The 26,296-nt window shown below is 45.4% G+C and overlaps 1 protein-coding gene across 4 annotated transcripts in view; it reads left to right on the top strand.

Annotated features, from left to right (window-relative positions):
- The window catches only part of CCNY (cyclin Y), a 203,840-nt gene that overhangs the window by 78,827 nt on the left and 98,717 nt on the right, over window positions 1-26,296 (top strand). The window contains exon 1 of one of the 4 annotated variants that reach the window (XM_075997614.1): window positions 22,932-23,079. The exons of the other annotated variants lie outside the window; for them this stretch is intronic. The gene's annotated coding sequence lies outside the window, so the exon portion shown is untranslated. Of the gene's footprint in view, window positions 1-22,931; window positions 23,080-26,296 lie in introns of those variants that run through there. 4 annotated transcript variants of the gene reach the window in all.

Here is a 26,296-nt window from a genome sequence, read left to right as displayed (position 1 = left end):
CAGGGTCGGGCCTGGTTAGTACTTGGATGGGAGATACTGTATGCTACATGGAAGTTAAATTAGAGTCTCCTAATTATACAGCTAGCCACCAACACATGGGGACTCAGCTACGTGTATTCATTTCAAGAGTAGGTTTTGAGAGTTTGGAAGAGTTGTTCAAGCTTGCTTAGGACATTCTTCATGTATTTAACCCCTGTAGTATTGCATATTTCTGCATTTAAACAGTAGATTTGAAATAAACAATGATAGTGTTATTGATGATTATAATTCTATCATCCTATGTGATCACTTGGAGTTTTTGTCGATGCTTAAAAATTAAAACAGTGAAACAGAGCACAAACCTTGAGGTATAGTATTTTTGTATGGTGCCTGCAAATTTGAGTTCATGCGTGAAATGTTTTACTGAATTTGAATAATATCTGTAAAATTGAAATTTATTTTAAAATTGTTAATTGTTTTAAAATTAAAGAACAAATCAAGAAAGTAATAGTTGCTTCTTCTTACGTAACCATTACTGAAAATAATATTTTTCATATGTGGAGAGTATGTTAACAAATTATCCTTCCCGGGTGTCGAATATCCTAGGTATGCCATTGCAGGCGGAATGCTTTTTCTATGATTCATTTTTAAATGAACAGATTGAGAATCTTGAATACATACAACTATAGCCTTTAGCAGGATAGGAAGAAAGTTACACACAGGCATTACTTACATCTAGGGTTGAATGCTCTGCCAGAAGTTGCTGGCACCTGATACGACTGTATCTCACTTTGCCATGTGACAGCTGCTCCTGGCCCTGGTGCAGTGCTGACAACTGAGAGGCAGAGCGGTGAGTGCCCCGCAGGCCCCTTCGCTGACACGAGGAACTCCCAAAGGGGGCTTAGCGTTGCTCGTGGGAGGGAGGCTGGCCAGGGGTCAGCCTTTGTAGTCATAGGGCCTCAGCTGGAGCCTGGCTCCTCTGCTCTTCCCTCTAGTGTCACTTAGGGCAGGGCTTCCCAATGGGCTTTGCCCCCAGGGGGCTTCTGGCAAGGTCTGGAAACATTTTTAGTTGTCACACATGGCGGGGGCTGCTGTTGGCATCAAGGGGGTGTTGCCATCCCACAGTGCCATGGACGGACCCCTCCATCCCCACAACAAAGACTTCTTGGCCTCCATTGTCAATAGTGCCAAGCTTGAGAAACTCATATCACTTAAACTTGCTTAGCTGCCTTCCTCATTTCCTCAAAAGGGGAAAAATCATAGTAGTTTTCTCCCAAGGTGGTTGTGAAAACTATGGGAGACAGTACATATTTAAGATGTCAGTAGTTATTGTTATTGTTATAATGATTATGATTAATTTAGTGAAAATTAAATCTAAGGGCTAAAAAACTGTTTCTACTATCCTCAAGGCCAGTAGACATTCAACATACTCTGATTTTTTTCAACCGAATGAGGTTGGAAAACTGTTCACTGCATGTGAGATTCACATATACATAGGGCCATCTTTTCCCATGTCTGCGGGTTCTGCAGCACTGACTGTGGGGCTTGAGTATGCACAGATTTTGTTATATGTGGGGCTCCTGGAACAGACCCCCTCCCGCCCCCTCAGTACTGAGGGACAACTGTAAATAGATAATAATGCTTTGAATGATGACCTTGAAGCAATACTCAGTGTATGAAACTTAGTAAAGTAGGAGATTGAACTGTAGACATTTAGGAACATTTTCAAACAAAAATAGTATATCTGGCCAAATGCTGGTTTGTCAGTATTTTTCTAAACTGGTCTGATTATAAGTCATCTGGTGTGTTTGTTAAACTACATGGCCCCTCCCTTGAAGATTTTGATGAAGGGGTCAGGGAATCCTGATTTAACATAGTAGTCCTAGGTGATCCTTACGATCGAGACGGTATGGGGAAGAGTCCTTTAGGCAGAAAAAGGATGTATTTGTCAATATTAGGTTTGGGAAACCTTGGCTTAGAGTAAAGCAGGTTTCTTCCCTGCACCACTTTATTTATTTATTTATTTTTTAAATTTTAATTCTTGTAATTCTTTTTTTCTTATTTTTTTTCCTTCTTTTTCCTGCAAAAAGACGACTTCCTGAATCCTGCAGCACTTTATATGATAAATTTCATCGTGCATTTTGGGGAGTAGGATTAAGAATAGATATAAAGCAACATTTCCCAAGCTTATTTAACTGTGGACTCTTCTTTCTGTTAAACATATCTGCTGATGATCCACAGACAGCGCGCTTGGAAACAATGATTGAGAACAACTCACTCCCCACAAATTCTGGTTAAAGGAGGATTTCCCGTTAGTGTTTAGCAGGAGGGCTGCCTGGCTTTGGGAGCCACCCTGCGGTGGCAGCAGTGACGCAGAGCTGAACATGCATCAGGTCCATCTGGGTCTGCAAACCCAAAGTGCGGAGATGACTCTGGGCCAGTCCCAGGCGTGAGGGCCCGCCTGGGTCATACTCAGTTTAGGTTTATGGGAGGGGCTTTCCTTAGGGAGCCTGGGGCAGCTGTCCCGCCTTCTGAGAATTCTATGGGCTCCAGAGCGATTGCCTTGGGAGGATTATCTAATTTCTCCTGTAGGTCCACACCCATGTTTGTCACAGGCAGTTCCTGCCAATGCTCAGATGACTGATGAGTTCCTTTTTGGGCACCATTTCAACTAAGGGCAGTCATCTCTAGGAACTCAGATTAGCACACAAAGTCCAGTCCTCGGCCTTTGTTCCCACTACATGGATTGAGTTTATCTATATTTCACTGTTGATGTGGCAACAAGATAGTGGCAGAGATCCAGGTATATAACAACTGCCGACCTATTGAGAATTGATGGTGGCTAATAATCTGGTTAATTTATATCTTTAGTTATTGTAATTTGATAATATTAAACCTGAAGTATAAAAATATGTGAATTGTAAATAAACCTATAGCTCTAGTTTATTCCTTTTAATTGCTATACAGTATTCAGTTGTGTCCTTATACCCCATTTTATTTAGCTACTCTCCGTTTGTTTTTTTTTTTTTTGGATTTCTCATTAATACAAATATTGATGCCATGAACATTTACACGTCTCTGGGCACATGTTTGAATGTTTTTATAGGATCGATCCCTAGAAGTGGAAGTATTGGGTCATAGGAAATTTCACATATTTGTAAAATATGTGTAAACTTCAAATTAGCACATTTTTATTAATATTACTTATCCTTTTTAACCCTAATCAGCAGCAATGATTAATCCAGAGCAGGGAGATGGGAGTGGTCTGCCTCTCCCTTTGGTGGCAATTAAGGGGTACACTGTTTGTCGAGAATTTAATAATAAGTTTAAAGCTGACTGAAAGTCAGTGTGCATTTATTGATTGATTGATTGATTGATTGTAGTGTATTATGGGGGTACAAGTGTTAAGGTTACGTGTATTGCCCATGCCCCCCTCCCCCCTTGAGTAAGAGCTTCAAGCATGTCCATCCCCCAAACGTTGCACATCTTACTCGTTGTGGTTGTATACACTCATCCCCTCCTCCCTCTTTTATTTTTTAATTGCCACATACCTGTTGTTCTAAACAACTTCAGTGATAAAATATTCTTCCCCTCCAAATCGTTCCTTGGTCTGCTGTGTTCTCATAATTGCTGCAGTAATTGTTGAGGCTTTTGTTTACTTTTGTAAACATTCTGTTTTACATGGAGGTAAATGCTGTATAGTTGGCTCCATATATGTGGATGCAGCCATTATACACATTAGTTGTGAAGGTATGTTCATAATAATTTGTAATCTTGAGCTTGCTTTGTACATAGTTTGTGTTTCCAGCCCCGTGGTTACTACTATGTTAAATGGTTGATTCCAGTAAACAAAATTGGTTCAGTGAATGATTGTAATTGTGTCATTCTATGTGACCACTTTTTTTATTTGTATTTAAAATTTAAAACGGAAGCAACTAGAGATATAATATTGTTTGGTATTTGCAAATTTGAGTTCATACATGGAATATGTTGCCAACAGTTTTCCAAAGTGGTTGTACCAACATATACCCCTAGAGACAATGAAACAATTCCATTTGCTTCACATCTTTATCAACACCTGGTATTTCTTTTCTTTTCTTTTTTTTTTTTTTTTTGGAGACAGAGTCTCGCTTTGTTGCCCAGGCTAGACTGAGTGCTGTGGTGCCAGCCTAGCTCACAGCAACCTCAAACTCCTGGGCTCAAGCGATCCTTCTGCCTCAGCCTCCCAAGTAGCTGAGACTACAGGCATGCACCACCATGCCCGGCTAATTTTTTCTATATGTATTAGTTGGCCAATTAATTTCTTTCTATTTTTATAGTAGAGACGGTGCCTCACTCTTGCTCAGGTTGGTTTCGAACTCCTGACCTCGAGCATTCCTCCCGCCTCGGCCTCCTAGAGTGCTAGGATTACAGGTGTGAGCCACCGCGCCCGGCCATGGTATTTTTGTTTAAACAAGTGAAATTTAGTTTCATAGTGATCCTCCTAACAATAGGTAAAAACATTGTAAAACTCACTTGTGCTTTGCAGGTCCATTATTGCAACGTTCAATATTGGGACGTGTTCGATAAATAAGGACATTGTTGTCTCTCCTCTCAAGAATGAAATGTTTAGTTATTTTGATTTAGAGTGACAGTGGCCTTTTGCTGAGCCACTTGAAAGCGAAAAGGTCATCCTTATACTGTTAATTTCAGTGAGCATGAAGACGTAATTTAAGATAAAATGTGTGCATTCTGTCACTACAGATCTGTACTTGTTTTTCTCATGATTTAAGAATCTTGCACCGTTGTGTCTATGCTTTTCCCCCCAAAATCTGATTGAAATGAGAAATGGAGGAATAGGAATTGATTTTACTTTTGGACCTCTGGGTGTGTAATTCCACTAGGTTAACTGAAATTTTTCCTATAAAAGAGGAGAGCTGGTGACCTGGTATGCTTCACTTGGGCCTGGCTGGTTGAGAAATCATGCATCACATTCTGTGAATTTCCTTTTTTAAAAATCTTGGTATTACATCAGAGTCTGTGGAGCCTTATTGTCCTTAGCTCCTGTTAACCTTGGGGCTAGAGAAAAGTTAGGTCCGGAGTGGAAAGGGTCTACAGGAAAGCTTGGTGACTTTTCATCTTGCAGATCTCTCCTACGCAGGGTGTGTGTCGTGGTCCCCAGAAAATGGCAGGTGAGTTAGGGGCCTCTGGTGTCCGAAAGTCAGACTAGGTTGTTCTTTGGTAGTGACTGAGTCTAGGGAGTATTTGTGTTTTGGAGCTTTAAAAGTTTATGGTATATAAGCAGTATCTCATCGTATCAGTTTTCATTATAAAAATAGAATACTTTATTATTGGCTTTTTTTGAGACAGAGTCTTGCTTTGTTGCCCAGGCTAGAGTGAGTGCCGTGGCGTCAGCCTAGCTCACAGCAATCTCAAACTCCTAGGCTCCTAGGATCCTTCTGCCTCAGCCTCCCAAGTAGCTGAGACTACAGGCATGCACCACCATGCCCGGCTAATTTTTTCCATATATATTAGTTGGCCAATTAATTTTTTTCTGTTTATAGTAGAGATGGGGTCTCACTCTTGCTCAGGCTGGTTTGGAACTCCTGACCTCGAGCAATCCGCCCGCCTCGGCCTCCCAGAGTGCTAGGATTAGAGGCGTGAGCCACGGCACCCGGCCTCTCATTGATTTTTAATAACAGAAGTCTTTAGGAAAAGCTGCTTTTTATTTGTTTGTCTGTTTTGCAGGGGAGGGAGGTTGCAATTCTCTGAAAATATTGAGCATGAAAAGCTGGCAATACCCAGACTGCTGTATTGCCTTTGTTCACATTCAGGTTCCCGGATGCAAACCACTGGGCCCTTCAGTTATTTCCTGCTGTTTGGCCAAAACATAGCTAATAACATTTTACGTTCCCCCTGAGCTGCCGACATGCTCCAGTATTGAGAGGAATCCCCCTGTCTTTATTCTACAGGTAAATCTCTTCTAGACTTCTAGGGGAGAAAGACTAGATTGACTCTAAAAAAATCCCCATCCCTCTTTTGATTAATGGCAGCCCATGAACAAGGGAAAACACCAAAACTTAGGATCGATTACTTTTAAAAAGCCTCCGCAAGTGGTATATTTCTTTTCCTTCTCAGGATGTTGATTTCTTTCCCCCTCTGGTGTTCCGAGGGGTTGGAGGAGCTTCTGTAAGAATGCCTGGCCGTGGTCGTGAGCGTTCTTCTGTCCTCCTCGGGATAGCCATGCAGAGGAGGCTGCTCAAAGATAAGAGGACAGTATACCCTCGGATGGAACAGGGCTGCTGCTTTGGTATTCTGTTTGGGGCAGATGTGGAAGAGGATGGTGGGAATGACTGTGGCTTCATACATTGGTCAGCTGTGCACAGTTAGGATAGCAGGTGACAATGCCAAGAGGAGGTGAGTAAAGAAAAGAAAGGAAACCAGAAAGGGAAGAGGGAAGTACACACGTGCACACGTTCTGAAAACTAGTTATATACTTGCGATTTGCTTGTTATTTAAAAACTCATTGTGGGCAATTTTCAAAGGTAAAATTTCAGATTTTGCATAAATAGATTTAGTAGTTAGTGGACAGCACATAGAATCAAGCATTTTCTTCCTGAGTAAACTGCCTCCCAAGATCCACAAGATAGTATTAAAAGCCACAGATCGTGGATGGATTCCGAACACAGCTGTAGAATTCCATGCCGAAGCACAGCTTTCCTAAAAATAGCCAAATTAGGTGTGGCCCTTCCCCCCTGGCCTTTGCCCTGCTGGGCTTGTGTTCTGAGTCACTTCAGGTAAGCAAACAAACACGGGGCTACTGTCCAGGGGGAAGCAGCCCCTTTGTGATTTTTATGTTCCCTTCGTGTTTCGGAATGTGGCCTTGGCAGGTAACTTTGGGGCTATTTTTGACTCCTAGAGAGCAATTCCAGAGCAGACTCTGGCTCCAGGCCATTGTTTGGAAGATGATTCTACAGCTTTTCCTGGTATCACATTTAGATGTTGTGCTCCATAGTAGGCTGTATTTGTAGGGTCTCGGTTGACTAAGGCTGAAGCAAAGTAGAGTATCTGAAAGCAGACATTTCCAAAGGCCCAGACAAGAATTGGCATATGTGGCACTCTTAAGTGCTCAGAGTGGTAGCACCACAGTTTCTGTGTGAATAGCTGTGGCCTTGTATTGGCGAGTAGTTTGACTCCCAAATCACAGCTCTTTTGGCTGGTGAGTATATGAGAGATATTCTGGAAGCACTTAATATAGTACAATGAACATGTAATCTTGGCAGTTGCATTTTTGCACCAAGCTTTAGGTTTAATGGCCTTGCCCTCTTGTTGAGTGTGGCTGATGAGGCATAGGTAAGAATGAGTGTTATCTTTTGACATATAAATAACTGCGTTTTCCAACTGAAGGTCTGTATTAACTTTCTATTGCTGGCATAGCAAATTACTACACACTTAGTGGCTTAAAACAGTACAAATATGTTACCTTAAGGTTCTCTAGTTTAGAAGTGTGACATGGGTGTCACCAGGTTAAAATCAAGGGGTTGGCGGCGCTGTGTTCCTTCTGGAAGCTCTAGGGAGAATCCCTTTCCTCGCCTTTCCCAGCATGTAGAGGCTGCTGACGTTTCTTCTTGTGGCCCCCTCTGTCTTCAGAGCCAGCAACCTAGCATCTGTCTCCTGTGTCACTTCCCTCAGCACATCTCTCTGTCTCTCTTCTGCCTCCCTCTTCCACTTTTAAACCGATCATGTTGGAGGTAATTCAGGACCATCAGTGTATTAGCGACTTCAGTTCCACCTGCACCCCTTTCCCATGGCAGGTGGCATCCTCAGGTTCTGGGGATGAGGACATGGGCATCTTTGGGGCCGTCATTCTGCCTGTCACAGAGCCCTGTTTCCACAGAACCCTCATCTGTATCAAGTTATACAGAAGCTGCCTGTTGACGTGTATTTTACTACCACTGCATTTACAGACTTCCCAAGGGCAGGTACTGTGCCTGTTTCATCTTTGAATCTCAGTGTTACCACAGCACCCGCTGCACATCCAGGGTCTTCAGTAAGCGTCTGCCAAGCTAAATGGAACTCTTTCAACCCCCTGATTTTATTTATGAACAAACTAAGAACTAGAGAATTGTGACTCTTACAGCAAAGCAGCGAGAACTCAAAAACCCTTTTATCTCTTGACTTGCATAAAACCATGAAATGCCAGGCTCAACTCTTCCGTGCTTGGAAGAAAACCTGTGTGTACAATGAGAATGTGTTATTGTTGCCTTCTAGCATAAAGGCATCATCTGGTACTGGTCATGAGTGTAAAACAAAATGAATAAAATGAATCACTGCTTGTGTATCTGGAGACTGCTTTCCTCTAGACAGAGATATCACTTAGTAATAAATCAGCTCAGCGTGCAGGCAATGGAAAATGAGAAAAATCTCAAACCAAACATTCATTGGCCTGCTTTTAAGGATCATGGTTTCAAAATGCGAAAACTATCAGATTATGTTCGTACAAAAAAAAAAAAGCATATAAATTAAATCAGCACAGCAGCAGAATTTGATCTTGCTTTTATCTTATTGCATTTGTGGCTGATTATAGACAAGTTCTTATCAGTTGATTTTGTTGAAATGCCTTGCAATGATGAATTAGTAGTAGGCAAACCTGGGGTAGCGAAACACCCCATAATAGTTGCCCAGATGCCTGGCGTGCCAGGAGACCGGACCGCCATCCCAGGAGTTGGATGCTGGGGAAATCCACATTCTTAAGAATCAGATCTTCAATTGAAGTGAACTGGTCACGTTGCCCCATGACCCATCAGTGCTGCTGACTTCCATACCCACGTTGGTTCTCAGCCAGAAGAGTCTTTTTGGTTTGCTGTCACACACAGATACTGGTTAATATTTAAAGTATCCATGACCTCTTGCACCTTTTAGTCAAGGATTTTTGTTTGTTTTGTTTTCAGGGCAAGTTTCTCATTCCTGACTTGGCCTCTGTTTTGAAGGGCCTTGGTGACCACAGCGTTCTCTCTGAAATGACAGGGCCAGAATACATTCCATCCCAGGACCCTCTCCTTCTGAACACCTAGGAAATAAATGGTGGTGTTGTTAAACTCCTGTCATAAGCCTTCTCTTTGGAAACTTGGCACCCACTCCTCACTTGTTCCCCCTTCTCCCTCTCCAAAATAGAATTCATAATTTGGGGGTGAAGAAGAGAGGTCAAAGTGTAACTTCATGTCAATGGAAGAGAGCCCAAACTCTGTAAAATAATTTGAAGAGGTTTATTCTGAGCTGAATATGTGCGGCCATGGCCCCAAGAACCACGCCAAGAAGCCTTGAACAAGTGATATCACAGTGGCTGGGTAACAGTTTGTTTTTATACATTTCAAAGAGATAGGAATTACGGTAAAGTCATAAATCAATGCATGGAAGGCACACATTGGTTTGGCCCCGAAAAGGTGGGACATCTCACAGAGGGGTGGGGAATTACAGGTTATAGGTGGGTTTAAAGATTATTTGATTTGTAATTGGTTAAAGAAATGAAGCTTTGTCTAAAGGCTTGAAATATTTTAAGATAAGGACTCCAGTAATCTGTTAAGTAAATGCGTGGCCTGCAGGTATGGTTTAAGCTTTGTCTTGCACAATCTTAGGCCTATGCATGAGTAGTGGGGGCATGATGAGGCTTGTCTGACCCCCATTCTCACAGATAGCAATTCAGGGGTCCCTTTGGCCAAGAGGGGGTCTATTCAGTGACCTGGGGAGCTTAAGACTTTATTTTAATTCACATAATAAAGCAGAATTATATTCTTTTTCTTTTGAGACAGACCCTCACTCTATTGCCCCAGCTAGAGTACCGTGGTGTCAGCCTAGCTCACAGCAACCTCAAACTCCAGGGCTTAAGCGATCCTCCTGCCTCAGCCTCCCTAGTAGCTGGGACTACAGGCATGTGCCATCATGCCTGGCTAATTTTTTTCTATATATTTTTAGCTGTTCAATTAATTTCTTTCTATCTTTTTAGTAGAGACAGGGTCTCACTCTTCCTCAGGCTGGTTTCGAACTCTTGACCTTGAGCGATCCTCCCGCCTCGGCCTCCCAGAGTGTTAGGATTACAGGTGTGAGCCACCACACCTGGCCCAGAATTATATTCTTTAATAAAGTAATGGTGGTTCTGTTTTATCCTTCTAATTTTTCTCTTTAGTGGGCTCCCCCTTAAGAGTGGTCTGTACTGGTCCCACTCACTGGGGTAAGATTTCACCAGAAAGTGATGGGTAATAGTACTGGCTTCTTGAGGAAAAGCTGTGTGGTTGTATTATTAAAGAAAAACCAGAGCTAGACAGTAAAGTGGTAAATACAGATTTTATTCAGGAAGACTATTGCAATAGGGGAAAAGAGACATTAGTTATAAAACTGGGCTCAAGTCTGAGTACAGAACCGGCAAGTAGGAGCATAGCCAGGGAGCAGGGTGGGGGTCAGTAGATGGAAAGTCACTAAGAGGAAATGTCAGGGGCAAGGGGGATTCTGGCTAAACCAGCCTCACAGGATTCTTGCAGAAGACAGGCCAGGAGGACCAGATGTCACCTGGGGGTTGGTGGAGGACAGGAAACCCCATGAGATATGGAGGGTGAGCAGATATGAGGGTGGAGGGTTCTGGCTAAACTGGATTAACAGGGTTCTAAAGTTGGGTGAGCCAGGCAACACTTTGGGAGGCAGGAGGATTGAGACCAGCCTGGGCAACATAGTGAGACCCTGTCTGTGCAAAAAAATAGAAAAATTAGCCAGGCGTGGTGGCACGTGTCTATAGCTCCAGCTACTTGGAAGGCCGAGGTGGGAGGATTGCTTGAGCCCAGGAGTTTCAGGTTACCGTTAGCAATGATGATGCCACTGCACTCCAGGCCGGGTGACAGTTAGACCCTGTCTCTAAAAATAAAATAACATTGGGTGATGCAGAGAAGGATATGGAAGTCCAAAAGTTGAGGCTCAGGTGGAAAGAAGGTTCAGAGGAGCTTGACTGAAGTTTGGTGGAGGAGAGACTCTTTGCCAGCATCTGGCTGTGTGTGGCTTTTCGTTTCTGTGGCCTCCCCCCACCGCCTTTTTTTTTTTTTTTTTTTTAATTGAAAGGAAAAAGCCTTACCTTCAGCTGTCCTGTGTGTTTCTCAGAGGCTCTGTTTAGGGCTGTGGCCTCTGTGATGGGTCCTGGGCGTCTTGGGGAGGGTACAGACCCCGTCCTTTTGGGAGACTCTGAAGCTGCTTCAGCTGGTGCAGTGTGCAAGTGGCGTGGGGTCAGGAAGGCCCCCGAGAGAGGATTTGGGTCCCTCTCAGCGTGCGCGTCACTGTGCCGCACTGCAGTGGGCTCTACATTTGCCCTCTGAGCTGTGGCCTCCCGGATAGCCAGCACAGTGTTTTTGCATGTCGCGGGTGCGCAATAAACAGTGCGTGAAGCAATGAGTGTCTGTCTTTATCATCTGCAGTGGTGGGACCCGGGGCATGGAGAATAGAGACCGACAGAGAGAGCCTGGAATGTGGAAAGCTGTAATTATTATGAAAGCTTTCTCCTGACAAGTAGATTCATTCTCCTTCCCAAACCACCTGCCAGACAGACAAGTGACGGGTGTTTCTCCTTCCTCTTTGCTCTGCCCCTCCCTAGCTTGGGGGGAGGCGGTGGAAGGCCTGGATAATCCACAGATTGGATAATTAGTCCTTCTTCTTAGCCCTCGGCAATTAGATGTTCTGCAGCCCCCTGTGGTACCTTTCTTGGGCCAGGGTGCCCTGACGTTCCCATTGGCTCCGAAAGAAACCACGTCCTTTATTCTGGGTTGACTGTTCCCACGTCCTTTATTCTGGGTTGACGGTGGGGTCGGGTCGGGGGAGGGCGCCCCAGCTTTGCTCTAGGGGGTGAGTGAGGAAGTCAAGTTTCATATTGGCCCCGGCACACCTCCCTGTGAAAAGAGGATTCCTGCCAGGCGAGGGCCACCCCCACCCTGCAGCGGTAGTCCCAGAAGTGCTGGTGGTGGTGGGTGTGTGCCAGTCGCCCCCTGCTCTACAGGGCCTCTGCCCCAGGCAGCTCTCACAGCAGCATTGTCTGGCTTACAGGCAAATAAATGGCCTTTTGCAAGATTCCTCTAAGCTCTGCGCTTCTGGGATTTGCAGCTACAAAGGGTTGTAATCCCACCTCCAGTTGGGTAGGGACGATCGATGGTGGCTCTGGAGCGAGGTCAGTTTTTTTGCCTATTGCAATTCTGGGGTCAGGCTGAGAGGGAGCAGGTTTGCGGTGGTGCCCCTGACCCCGTACTTCCCAGTACTGCCTGTGCCTTCCCAGGGCTGGGGGCCTCTGCCACTGCTACGTGGACTCATGCAAAACCAGCAAACAAGACAAACTTGGAGCCAGTAGGAAACCTTTGTGTGCAGAAGAAAAGAAGTGACAAAGCAGTGTCCGGGGAGTTGTCCCGGTGGTGGGCCCTGTTGCAGGCAGCAGTGCTAGCTCTGGTAGCTCCTCCCTTCAGATCTGCTTACCCATGTAAATACACTTAGCTTCACGGCTGAAGTTCAATAAGTCTTACTATTATTTAGAAGCAAATATTATACCTTTGGAATCCTAAGGAGCTACCCTTGCTCCCCTCCCACATTAGTTCTGGGACGTAGCTTGTGACTGGCCACCTTGCTGAGGTTGGCCAGAGGTTGAGGACACTCAGATACCCTGGAGGGTGGGACAGACCCTTGGGGGACACCATTTGGCTCTTCGGCCCTAGATTGTGGAGGAGGAGAGACTGAGACTTCTGCCAGGGCCAAGTCAGCCTTGCGTGATGGCACCAAACATACCCTGTCCCCAGGACAACGGACTGAGAACCCGGGCTAGGCGCAGTGCTTCTAGCAGTGCCTGCATTGTGCGTGAAACATCCCAGTGGCTCCTGATTCACGAAGAGAGACCAGAGATTGCCCCAGGCGGCTGCTGGCTGCTGTTCCCTCCCACCCGTGCCCGTGGGCCCCCTTTCCCTCTGGCTGCCTTTCAGCTTCTCACTTGGATCTATGTGCAGATTAAAGAGAGGACTTAAAGCTGCCAGTTGCTGACCCTGGGTTAAGATTCCCGGAGGAGCGATGACCCAGAGTTGTTAGGGATCACTGCCTCTGGCGTGTGCTTCCCGGGCAGGAGGGACGGGGAAGAGGGAGACCACATTACGCCTTCCTGGGCAGTGTTGAAGGAGAGATCCCCAGGTGAAGCAAGTGGTGGTGAGATGGGAGGGGAGTAGGGGTGCTGCCTGGGGCCTGTGGAAGCTGAGAGCAAAGGCCAGTAGCCTGTGGGAGGTGTCCCCTTCTGCCCTGCGAGAGCCACCGTCTTGAGCCCAGGGCTCTGCGAGGCAGCCCAGGTGGCCCTCATTGCTTTGCAGCCAGTGTGAAGATAGACGTGATCCCGATCCCCTCAATCAGAAGACAGTGCCTTTTGCCAGACAGACAGAAGTGGCTCAGAAACCAGCGAGGTCTTGGGGACATCATTTAGATACAAGTTGCATCCCTCAGAAGTTGTCAATGTTCATCTTTTTTCATGACAGATTCAGAATTGCTGCTCTGTTCCCGTCTTCTCAGCAGGTAGTTTTGTTGTGGGTGTGGAGCACTGTTCCTTGGTCAGTACTCAAGAGTTACTTGGTCAGTACTCAAGGGTCCTTTGTGTTTTCAGCTGATCCAGTTTGGTTCCTATGTTGGGACAGCGGGGGCCAGCAGCTCTGTGTGACTGGGGCATTGCCAGGTTCCCAGGGTGGAAATCATTTACCATCCAGTTCTCTAAATGTCATTCTGTAATTCAAACTCCTAAGGCTGTAAATTTTCGCTAACTGCTCTTGAAGTGGGCGTGGCTCTCCTCGTATTTTACAAAATGCATAGTAGATTTTGTCTAAAAAAACCCAAAAGTAGCCAGTTCAGTAAATTTGCAGATGAAATGCCTCAGTACTTATTTCTTCTTTTAAAACCTGCTGAAAATGTACTTAGTTTTTATTGCATAGTTTAAGTGAATGACATTCGTGAGGGTGAGGTATTCCCAAACTGTTCTGGGGGGAAGAGTGTGTTTAGCTCAAGAACCACAGTCCGCACGGCCTGGGACGGCGTGAGGGTCTGGCGTGCCTGCCAGGGCTGCCTCTGAGTGGAAATACATGTACTCTGTGCTTGCGTCCCTGGTCCTGTGGTTCTGTCCTTAGGTCCCTCATATCTTAGGCTTATAGCAGACTTGCTGCGGGAATGCATTTTGAGTTCCAAACAAATGTTGTGCAAATGGACTTTGTGAACCTGCCTCATTTGAAATGGTGAGCTGACTGTGTTTCTCACGTTTTTTTCTTCTCCCATTTTTATAAAGCTCTTCTTTAGATATTTAAGTGTGTGTGCATCTTGAAAGTAAGGGTTACACCTTGAATATCCCTCCAGAATGTGAATGTGGTGAGCTTGTAGCCCCCTAATGTGCTGTGTGGGCCGTGGACCCCATGTCTGGCTGCTGACTCTTGGTTTGACTTCCAGGGTCCCTTTTCCATACCCACAGATGTTTGTCCATGCTCAGATTTCTGCAGGGGTGCTGGTGTCCTGGGTATCTCTACTCCCCTCTTCTGGAGGCCTCCTGCCCACCACTGAATTTAGGTACTAGAGTATGAAGTGGTGAGAAGATGGGGTGACATGACCTGCCAAATGGCTGGCACAGAAAACATGCTTTTTAAATTCAAGGGTGAGGCCGGACGTGGTGGCTCACACCTGTAATCCTAGCACTCTGGGAGCCAAGGCAGGAGGATTGCTTGAGGTCAGTTCAAGACCAGTCTGAGCAAACTGGAGACCTTTTTTCTACACAAAATACAAAAAATTAGCTCGGCATCGTGGTACATGTCTGTAGTCCCAGCTACTTGGGAGGCTGAGGCAGGAGGATCGCTTGAGCCCAGGAGTTTGAGGTTGCTGTGAGCTGTGATGATGCCACTATACTCTACCTGGGAAGACACAGTGAGATTCTGTCTCAAAAAAAAATAAATAAATAAAAATTAAATAAATTCAAGGGTGAAAACCTTATTTCTTTTTTCCTCATTCTTTTTTTTTTTTAAATATAATGTACTTTATTTTTTTCCAGCATATTGTGGGGGTACAAATGTTAAGATTACGTATATTGCCCTTGCCCCCCTCCCCCTTTGAGTCAGAGCTTCAAGCCTGTCCATCCCCCAGTTGGTGTGCCTCGCATTCATTATGTATGTATGTACCCATCCCCCCCACCTGCCCGACACCCGATAAATGTTATTCCTATATGTCCACTTAGGTGCTGATCCGTTAATACCAATTTGCTGGTGAGTACATGTGGTGCTTATTTTTCCATTCTTGGGATACTTCTCGGGATACACTTAGTAGAATGGGCTCCAGCTCTATCCAGGAAAATACAAGAGGTACTATATCACTGTTGTTTCTTATAGCTGAATAGTACTCCATGGTATACATATACCACATTTTATTAATCCACTGATGGAAACCTTATTATGAAGGGAAACACAGCTATTCTGTTTTCCTCAATTGAAAAGGGTTTACATCTCTTCTGCAATAAGTTTGTAAATTTTTATGTGCAGAGTATTGATAGGAAAGTATATAACTGGGCTCCCCCTTAGCAGATCCCAATAATATCTCCTCTTCAGTGTCACATAGAGGAGAAAATTCTGTGACCGTTATGGTGAGAACCCTGTGAAAGCTTTCTCCTGTAGTTTGGGCATGTTCTGGCTAGACACAGGCTCAGCCTCCAAACTGGTGTTTGTTTTGTTTGTGGAATAAGATACACACCTAGTAGAGATAAAGTTGTATTGCAGTGGAAGGCCACGTATACTGTTCTCACTGAAGCCTCTGGGACATGCTGTGGGTCCCTTCTGACAGCTACCTGGTGCCCACCCCAAATCTCTCTCGCCTGATTTGAGCCACGTGGATAGCTTTCCTTTCTGTTTGGATTCCCTTTCAGCACCATCCATTCGACATGGGCACTTTTATAGAGGAAGCTTGTTGGACTTTGTGAAATGCAAAAACTCTTCCTTGTGTTTTGCCGAAAAGGCATTCTTGTCCAGAATCTCCCTGGCTTGGTGCTGGGGGTTTTGTCCCTGCCCTGGAGGAGGAGCTGCACAGTTGCCTCCCTTTCACCCCTCCCCCTACCTGGGGAATGAAGCTGAGGGTGGCCTGTTTGAGTGAGCCTGGTCACAGAGGGAGAACACGCTGCAGCACGCTGTGGAACCTTCTAATTGCCAACCTGATTGGATTATTTGTTTTTTTTTTTTATATATATATTTTTCGTTGGTCAATTAATTTCTTTCTATTTTTGGTAGAGACGGGGTCTCGCTCAGGCTGGTTTCGAACTCCTGACCTTGAGCAATCCGCCCGCCTCGGCCTCCCAAAGTGCTAGGATTACAGGCGTGAGCCACCGCGCCCGGCCTGATTGGATTATTTGAAATAACCTTTCGTGCTTGGTTAAGAATGTGCTTTGTTGGGAAAGCGTATTTCTGTCCTAAAAAAATGAGAGGTTTTCCTGACCAGCATCTCCTCCTACCCAACTAAAAGAACCATCAGTAGATATTTCCAGAGTTCCCTTGTGTGTGTTAGATAATTGAGGGTAGGAATATTAATGGTGCAATATGTACTCTGACGGTATTTTCGATGGGGAGAATTCAAGTACATGAAAACAAGGGAGTTTCTTTCCTCTCTCCCAGGCCCGCAACTTGAATTTTTCCCCCTTTTTCCTAGAGTCTTTTAAAGCTTTTTGGTATGGAATGGGTGATGTAACACGTTGGGCCATGGAACAGTTGCTGTGGAAACCACAGCATGACTTTCTAGACTATTGTGGTTTTGTTAATAGTATGCATACTGTGGCATGGCTCTGTTATTTTAATGCGCACTTTCTTTATTTCTTTTGAGAGAAGGAGGAGTAGGAGAGACGAAAAGAGACTTCTGAACGTGTGTTTTGTGGATCACTGGCTGCAATAAACTGTTGTCTGAGGGCTTGCAGAATCATCCAGAACCGAGGCGCAGCATCTGACAGGGGCCAGCCCAGGTGGCAGTTGGGTTCTAGCTGTGTCAGGCATCAGCAGTTCCCTTTTTTGGTGGTGTTTTCTACTGACGCCATGTGCCTAGACTCCTTTGACTCTACCTGTCCTTGTGCTAGATCCTTCTCAGGTTTAATCAGAATAGAGTAAGGGAGGAGCAGAAACGAATGCAAAGGTCTATGTGAAAGACCATTTGCTTACCCAAGAGAGGAAGCTGCAGATTTTTTTGTTGTTGTTCTTTTGTGATAATGATCTCTATCTGTCTAGTTAAATCATCATTGCTGCAAGTGTTAACAAAACCCTGGAATCTGCCAGAGAAATCTGCCAGGTCTGTCATTTCCAAATTAAATCGTTATCTACCAGTCTCCTCCTTGAACAGCTGTGGGAAAAATTTGTTTTGCTAGGAGCAGGATCTATTCTACATTTCCCAAAGAAATTTTTTTTGGGGGGGGCTGAGCAGGATAAGGGCGGGTGGCTAACTTCAAGCAAATGCATCTTTCTTTCTTCCTCTGAAAAAAAATTTTTTTTTTGCTCAAAATTAGCAATAATTCCAATGACATTCCTTCCCAAAAAAAGAAAAAAAAATTAGCAATATTAATATAACATAATGGGTTGAGAGAAATTGGTTGTCAGAAGAGCAAAGAAACGAAAAATCTCTAGCTAAGGTAGGAAATTGATTCAAACCACATTGTTTCATCATTAATGGCTCCACTAATAATATTCTTTCCTTCTGCTACCTGGCTTAATTCTTTTTCTTATTTTCTGGTTATAAATAAAAAAATAAAGAATTAGTCTCTTGCCTTGACCCAGACACAGAGATGAAAGCAGAAATCAAATTTACCCTAGTAATAGCTTATTATTAGGCAAAGCAGCAAACTCCATTAGGAAGGCTCTTTTTTCCTCCCAGGGCTGTTGTAGGCTCTGTATTGCAACCAGGAGTTGTCAGGCTTTTGATCTTAATCCAAGGCTGGAGCTGTGAGGCCGAGCAGCCAGCTGCTTTGGGAGGGGTGAGTCCTGCCTCTGCCAGGACCGTCCCACTTGAAAACGGGAGCAGTTCCCTCCTTGCCAGCTGCATACCAGTGAGCTTGCTGCTGTGTGTGCCGGGGTCAGAACGATGACAGCTTAAAGTCTACGCTGCCTTTTTTCCAGACCCTCTGCTTGGGAGAGCGCACAGCGCTAAGTGGGGTGTGGGTGCTGGCTGGGGTTGAGGGTGTGCTGCCACCCCAGCTGCTGTCTGAGTGTCTGCGGAGGGCAGCTGTGTGCAGGCTGGCAGGGCCACACGCTCCCAGGAGTTTGAGTCAGTGTGAAGTGACTGTAGGCAGCTGGGGAGTAGCAGCTGCGAGCAGAAAAGGCTGGCGTGTCCTATCCTCTGGGGGCCTGGCCAGAGCCACAAGAGGCTGGGAAGCAGAGCTGGGAACAGAAAAATGCAATTCTAAAAAATTTTTTTTTAAATCTAATTTTTAACTGTGATTTACAGATGACTTCCAGGTAAGAATGACATGGTATAGGAAACACTCCAAAGAGCTCGCATGAAAATCCATCAGTAATAACTAAATAGATGAAACATATAGATAGAGATATCCTGCCCCCATGTGAGAAAGGAATCTGTGATTCTTACATACAACTTAGATGGTACAGAAAGGCAAAGTAGGAGGAAGACAATCAGCCTTGTCCTGTCACCCCCAGGAGGAGGAAACAAGGCAGACACGCAAGAATCAGGGACTTTGAAGAGCAGTGTCAAAGCCGGAATAAAGCTGAGCCTTATGTAAATGCTGAGGATAGAATGAAACAAGAAAGGGTTTTACGGCTCAGGCATTACTAAGGGAGACAGGCTCCAGTGGAAGAGGGTATAGGGCCTACAGCTTGGTGCTTTCCTGGCCATCCTCCCTGTGCCTGCTCTGTCTGCAGCCCAGCCTGAAACCCAGATTACGAGAACAATTAAATTAGCAAGAGATTGCTTTTTCTTTTAAAAATCACTCTGTGCCAGAGGCTAAGGAAACTAGCACATGTGATCACAGAAACATTGCAGATGAATTTTGAGAAACACAATTGGAAAGAAATGTCACAAAATAAGCCACATAATGTCCTCATTTTCCGAAAAGGGAGAAAAGACATCTTCTGTGCACTGTGGATTGGTGAGCTTGACTTGACTTCTAGGCAAAGTGCTAGAAAGGCTGATTAGACTGATAGTGTATGGACATTTGGAAAACACAGAAGAGCTACTAAGTACAGGCCTCAATTCAAGTGAAAGAAAACAGCACGCTCATCCCATATTCAGTTTTGAGAGGTTGCTATACTGCACAGTCTCTAGTGCTGTGGTTCTCAAACTGGGGCTCAGCAGGGTCACCTGGAGCTGGGGAGGGGGCAAAAATCTGCTGCTGCTGATCTTGAGAACCACTGCTGGTATATTTAGTGTTGCTGGATGTAGGCTAGACGTGTAAGTTTGGAGAGCATAGAGAAGTTGGTTGGATGTGTTAATGGTGGTGGGTGGCTGGTGGGGGCTTCTCACTGATTAAACTGCATGCAACTTTGTTATCATTTTAGCTTGAACAGTATTTTGTCAGAAAACTCTTGGCCTTGACCCTCACCTGTTAAGTCATTTCATCAGGGACTAAGATGACAATAAAGCACGTTTCTCAAATCTGAAGCACCGCAAAATTCAGAGGGCTAGCTAATAATGTTGAATGGGCGAATGAGGGTTTGAATGATCTTGGTACGTTGGAAAGATTCAGCAGTGATGCATATAAGATGTCTGTAGTTAGTTATAGGAGGCTTGAAAATACCTTAGGGCAGGCATCCTCAAACTACGGCCCGAGGGCCACATGCAGGTGTTTTGCCTGTTTGTTTTTTTACTTCAAAATAAGATTATGTGCAATGTGCATAGGAATTTGTTCATAGTTTTTTTTAAACTATAGTCCACCCTCCAACGGTCTGAGGGACAGTGAACTGGCCCCCTGTTTCAAAAGTTTGAGGACCCCTGCCTTAGGGGATAAAGGCCTAGGAATTTGGGTTGACTGCAGTATTGTCTGACACAAGATTAGGGTGAACAATCTCTCTCCTGTCTGACAACCTGTTTTTCCCTTCACCCCTCCCCGGGAACGAAAAGAAAAAGCCAAGACAAGTTGTATGTTCAGCTAAGGGGTTTCTTCCATGGTCAGACCATATGTAGAGTATTCTGTGTGGTTCTGGCACCACATTTTAAGATTTTTGACAAAATCAAGAGATACTGGAGAAGAGACCATGATGTTTAAAGGGGTACTGGCAGACTAGAGGCTGCATGCTTAGCCTTGAGACTGTGTAAGAGAGTACACGGTATTTGTCTACAAATGTTAGGATGTTAGGTGTGTTTTATGTAATACTTGTGGGTACAAGTAGATCCAAGGCTACTTTGTGGGATGTAAATTTCGTATCAGTATTAATAAACATTTTATAATGATGCAATGTATTTCCTTAAAGAGCAGTGAATATGGTGCTAAATGTGTTTTCAAGCTGAAACTTGATGACTGTCTATCTGGAATGATCTGGGAAATCTGGGATGGCTTTGCTATGGTAACACCCCCACTATTTCACTGGCTTACAGTAACAAGCCTTGTTTCTCGCTTATATCAAAGCAAGGCTGCCGGTGAGCTGTGGCTCTGCAGGGCTGTGCTTAGCTCCAGCTGCCGTCCTTCAGGACCCAGACCAAAGGAGCAACTCCTGTTTGGGTTTCGGACATGCTACTCTCATGGGAGAGGGCAGGAGTGTCTGAGCCAATCCATGCATTGTATTTCTAGCTTTTGCATGGATGCAGAAGATGCCATGTTGGCCTCCGTCACATCGGCCAAGGGTGCCACATGGCCAAAGTCAGCAAGGTGCAAGACTGAACTCCCACTGGCTGCAAGGGCAGGCCTGTGACGGGGGTTGGGGGTTGTGACCTTGTTATAGGGAGGGAGCTGATAGCTGGAAACAATAATCCAATATACCACGGATGAAGATTCAATTACCTTAACTGTTATTGATCACAAAAAAATCAGGCGTTGTGCTAAGGCATGGAAGATTCAGAGTCCCTTGAGGAGCTCAGTGTAAGAAGGACAGAAGGAGTTATTATATAATCAAATAAATTGCTGTACAATTTGATAAATACCCAAATCCTAGTATTTCGAAGTATAGAAGTCAAAGAGAAGAGGGAAGGAGGGACCATGGGGGCCCCAGGGAGGTGCAAGGGCAGTGTTCCCAGGTGGGGAGAGGCAGCCAGCCTGGGTTTGGAAGATTGAATGAAGAACTTGCTTGGTGGGGAAGAGGACAGGGGTTGGGTTGTGGCTCAGGGATGTTTTAAGTGAAGTCAGAGGCATGGGACAGCCTCTGGGGGCCATGACTTGCTCACTGCTGTATCTCCTGTAACCAGAACAGAGCCAATCAAGTGAATGATGGGTCACATCTCTTGGTACTGTGTTGGAAGGATAAGAAAGAAGGGTGAAGAAAGACAGGCACCAAGAGGTGATTTTTATGTCATTTTCATGTGATCTTTGGGGGTTACATTAGATGAAGCCAAGACTAGAACTGGAGAGGTGAGTTGCAGGAGGAAGGTGGGGAAGGTACAGAGGAAAGTGAGAAAAGACGACAGATTCCAGACATATTTGGGTGTGGAACTGGACTTGGGCTGGCTGGGTGTGGGGAGTTTAAAGGGGAAGGAATCTGGGATGAATCCAGTGGTGACTAAGTGGTCATTGGTGTCTAAAACCACCATGATTAGGAATATGCGACACAGAAGAGCAGAAATAAAGAGAGTGAAAGGGAAGAAGACTATTAATTTCTTTGTTATGTTTGGAGTTTGAGGTACCTGAGGTATTTAAGTGAAGATGTCCAGTAAATCACTGGATATATGTGATCCCGCCCTAAAACTGTATATTTGAGTGGGTATCAGCATGTAAATGGCAGTTATGCCATAAAAATGGATGTGACTGCTTAGTGAGACTGTCAAATTTGAAAAGTGTTTAAGATGGAGGCTCTAGGATGTAGGACTGGAAAGGGGAGGGAGCTGTTTGAAGGAGAGTTGGAGGGAATGTTCTCAGGTGAGAGAAGCAGGGCAGGTGGCGGTCCCATGGGGAGAGGTTAAGCAGGGAGGCAGTGGCATGTGACTGTGGCCACTGAGCCTCGGGAGTTTGGTAAGAAAAAAACTCTAGGGGCACTTGGGCAGGACATGAGGTGGAGATTGGGAGGACCCACTTTTCAGAACTTGCCTGAGCAGGGAAGGGGAGAGAAAGGAGCCATGATATGCAGCAGGCATGTGGCTCTCTCCCTGCTTCTAGAAGGGAGAAGCAGAGCCAGGGGCGGCTGAACTTGACCCTCACCACTTTCCCTTTGCTGCTTGCCTCTGTCAGAGAGGGGAGTTGCAGATCATTATCTTTAGTCCAAGGATTTCTAGCCTTTTTACCCTAGTCCTTCTAAGTTACTATAGTTTCCATTGCTGTGTAACAAATCACCACAAATTCAGCAGCTTAAAACAACACACATTGTCTATATCACAATTTCTGTTGGCTGTGAGTCTGGGGTGGCTTGGCTGGGTGCTGTGCTTCCCAGTCTCTGGCGAGGCTGCAGGTGAGGTGGCTGCTGTGGCCGGGGTCTCATCTGAAGACGACTTGGACAGCATCCCCTTCCACGCTAACTCACAGAACCTGGGTGTTGGAAGGATTCGGTTTCTTGCAGGTTGTTGGTCTGAGGGCCACAGTTCCTTGCTGGCTGGACGCTGAAGGCTGCGCTCAGTTCCTTGCCATGTGGCCTTTTCCACCACGGCAGCTTATTATTTCTTTAAAAGCAGTAGAAAGAGAGTCTGCTAGCAAGATGGAAGTCACTGTCTCCCACAGCCTTAGCACAGAAGTAACGTGACCTGTGCCCTATTCCATGGATTAGCAGCAAGTCACAGGTCCCACCCACACCCAGGAGAAGGGATTACATAAGAGCATGAGTCCCAGGAGGTGGGAGAGAATCTGAGAGGCTGCCTGCCAGAGACTAGGACTCCACGGTACTACATCTCATGATCTTGAGACTTTTGCAACATGCCTTCCAGCAGATTGAGGTCCATGGTGGAAGGGGGTGATTCACGTCACTGCCAGAAGAGAGTTTCCCAGTGAAGGTGAGATGTGAACTGAACTTTGAAGTAGTAGCTCCCAAATTTCCATACATACAAGGTGGTTAGGGATGGGGTTACAGTCTGATTGGAATAGGGGTACACAACACACATTGTGTATTGCAGTAGCTTGGGCGGGCGAGCCAAAGCCTCGTCGAGCCACACCTTGAGTGACACTGCTCTGAAGGATACAAAGACTTTGTCCAGTAGAGAAGAGATGAGGAACCAGGGGTAAGTGGATCATTCTAGCAAGAGGGAACGGCAGGAACAGAGACGCTGCAATTTGACAAAGCATGACGGTGTATTTCAGGGGAAGGTTAGTAGTTTCCCAGGGCTGGACCTTAAGGTGTGTAGAATGTCAGGAGGGAGAGTGAAGCTGGGAGGGTGGGCTGGGGGCTGGCCACGTGTCCTCAGTGGAGATAAGCCTGGTCCCGGAGGCAGGTGGGCTTTGTGTGCTTTCGCAGCCTGGTCCTGGAGACAGGCAGGCTTTCAGCCAGAGAATGATGTGATTAGATTTGTGTCTCAGAACAAGTTGTCTTAGGCTGCTGTGGGGAGGGTGCCTGGGAAGGTGTTTTTGCCAATCACATCTGCCTCTCCTGCTGTTGGCAGGAGACAGGAAACCCTGCTGACGTCAGTTTTCCCACCTTCTGTCTCATCCTGAGAAGCCTGGTGAGGGGCTCAGGTTTGGGGAAAGATGGGAATACGGAGCCCCACTCAGGGGTCACTCTGCAGGCCATCACACTTTTCATATGTGGGGCTCCGTCATCCTGTGGTCCAGGCAAGTGGCATTGCCACCTCTGACTAAATAGATCACAACAAATCGTTTTTAGATATGAAAAGCAGTGGTTTTTTAAAAGGCATCTCATACTTGCTACAACTCATGATGAAAAGAAGAAATAAAAATAAAATAAAAAAAAAAAGGCATCTCAGTGTGGTTTTGGAGTATTGGATGTCTAGAAGAAATGGTGGTTCTTTTTTCCCCCGTCCTCCTTTAAAGAGCAGCTTTAAACAATTTTTGGCAGCTGATTTCAAAAGGAAGAAAAACAATTGGCATTTGTGGCAAGTGACGACACTGGTGACTGTTGTGTACTGATCAGTGATGTGTAACATGACTTGGAAGCGCCTGACACTCGGGTGTGTGTGTGTGTTAGGTGCTGCGGGGGTTACTTCTGCCCTTAACCGCCCACCGTTTACTTTGATGACGCTGACGTTTGTGGGTTTCCGCAGATGTGGTATTCAGCCGGGTACATAGCACTCTTTTTAAAATGGGGAATCCTTTTGATTGGGAAGAAATCAGAATCTCATTTTTGGGAAAGGTCATAAAAGAAATCACGAATTTGGAGAAACATCATGCCATTTGGTTACCTAGTTATCGATTAAATTTCCAAGTTGGCAGACTGTTGTAGACTTATATACTCACAGACTTAGCTGAAAAAATGGTAGTGAAGATACCATGGAACAAAAACAAGATTTCCTGTTGCCTCCTGGGCGTTTTTATTATATGAAGTGTGTCAGTGATTTATTTGATTGTTATTGTCCTGACCAGTCTTTAATAGACGTTTGCAATGGGACCCAGTTGGAAGGAGCCACCTGCTTTCATGGTCTTGTTGCCCTGAAGATCACCCCAGTTGTGACTGTGGATGGCTTCTGGGAGCAAAATAAACTCTTGGGACAGGTGACAGTGGGACCACACTTTAACTTAGAGAAACTGGGGGAGGAAAAAGCTGAGCCTAAGGACAGCAGGAGTCCAGACATTCAAGTCCAAGGTCATTAATGCTAGTTTTCACAACCCACCAACCTTTAACCACATTGGTACGAGCGTCGACTGTAGTCGATAGCCACAGATGAACGCGCACAGTGACTTTAGCCAACAGCCATGATATGACTTTTTAAATTTTTCATTTATCAAAATAAAATTGTGAACATTTAAAAATAACGTAATGAAAATATACATGTATATGTCACCTATTCTGATTTACATGACAAGTAAAGCTGCCTGTAAAGTAAAACAATCTTTCAGTGCTTTCAAGCATTCCTCATCACATAAGAGCAAAACGGATGCGTTGTCGATGCACAGCGCACACTATCGTGTAGACTGTGAGTGCCGGCTGTGGGCAAGGTTTCGCGGCTGGTGAGCGCCCTACCCAAGTGGTTCAGTTCAGGGTTTACTGCAACAGAAGTTTATTTTTTGCTTAAAGTCGTGTGCAGGTTAGGTAGCCCTCCTGCCTCTATTGGCCGCCTTCTCCAGGGTCCTTTCAGCAGGAGCAGAGGCATGAGCATGGCTTACTCAGAGCCTTACTTTGAAAGTGAGACGTGTCACTTCTTACGGGCCATCGTGGCCCCATCTGATTGCAAGGGGGACCGGGAAATGGAGAGGAACGCTTGGAACGCCAGTCCTGGCTGCACCTCCTGCCCTGCTGTGACCTCTCGGGACAGCTCTCCCGTCAAGGAGGCGTGTCACAGTCAGTCATCTTGGTGGATTGTGGTGGAGGCGTTCTCTCCCCGCCGTGCCTTTCCGGGAGTCGCACGACGGGCTGATCGCGTAGGCTGGGGAGCGGAGCAGCCCGGAGCCTGGGCTCTGGCTCCTGAGTCTGAGTTCTTGCTTCTCCACTGACTGTGTGACTGTGGACAAGTGATTTAACTTCTCTGCCTCATTGCATCATCCGTGAAATGGGTCGCTAATGAGACTGTCGAAAATCTGAAACTATTCTCTTTATAGTATTATCTATGGGGAAAGGAAAGTTGATGATGGTCAGTTGTAGTTAAGATGTGTGAGCATGTTTTTCCTTTGTTATAGTGAAGGAGGAGAGTAAAATCAAATTCATTAGGATGTGTTTGTGAATACTGGGTGCTCTGTAGACCTTTTTGGTGGTACAGTTTTAGTGCTCTGGTACCTTCTGTGGCTTCTCTTAGGCGTTCGAGAGAATCAGACCTGCATCTTTTAATTGCATTAATTTAACATGCGTGCTCTAGTAATCACGAGCAGGCTAGCAATCAGAGCCACCTCTGCTGTGCTCCAGAGAATTGTAAGAGATTCCACTACCTTTTTTTTTTTTCCCCCACTACCTTCTTTAAGGGTCTCTGATCACGTCTCTGCGTTGACAGAGCTGGGAGAGTGAAGAGGAAGCTACTAGGAATAACTCACCTCTCCGGCAATCTGTTCCCTTTTCTCATCAGCTGTTTCCAAGAAGCCTTCAGCAGGATGCTGTGTGACATTCAGCTG

The sequence above is a fragment of the Microcebus murinus genome, chromosome 25 (assembly GCF_040939455.1).
Source record: "Microcebus murinus isolate Inina chromosome 25, M.murinus_Inina_mat1.0, whole genome shotgun sequence".
Classification (NCBI taxonomy): Eukaryota; Metazoa; Chordata; class Mammalia; order Primates; family Cheirogaleidae; genus Microcebus; species Microcebus murinus.
This window is presented reverse-complemented; position numbering and strand designations above follow the sequence as displayed.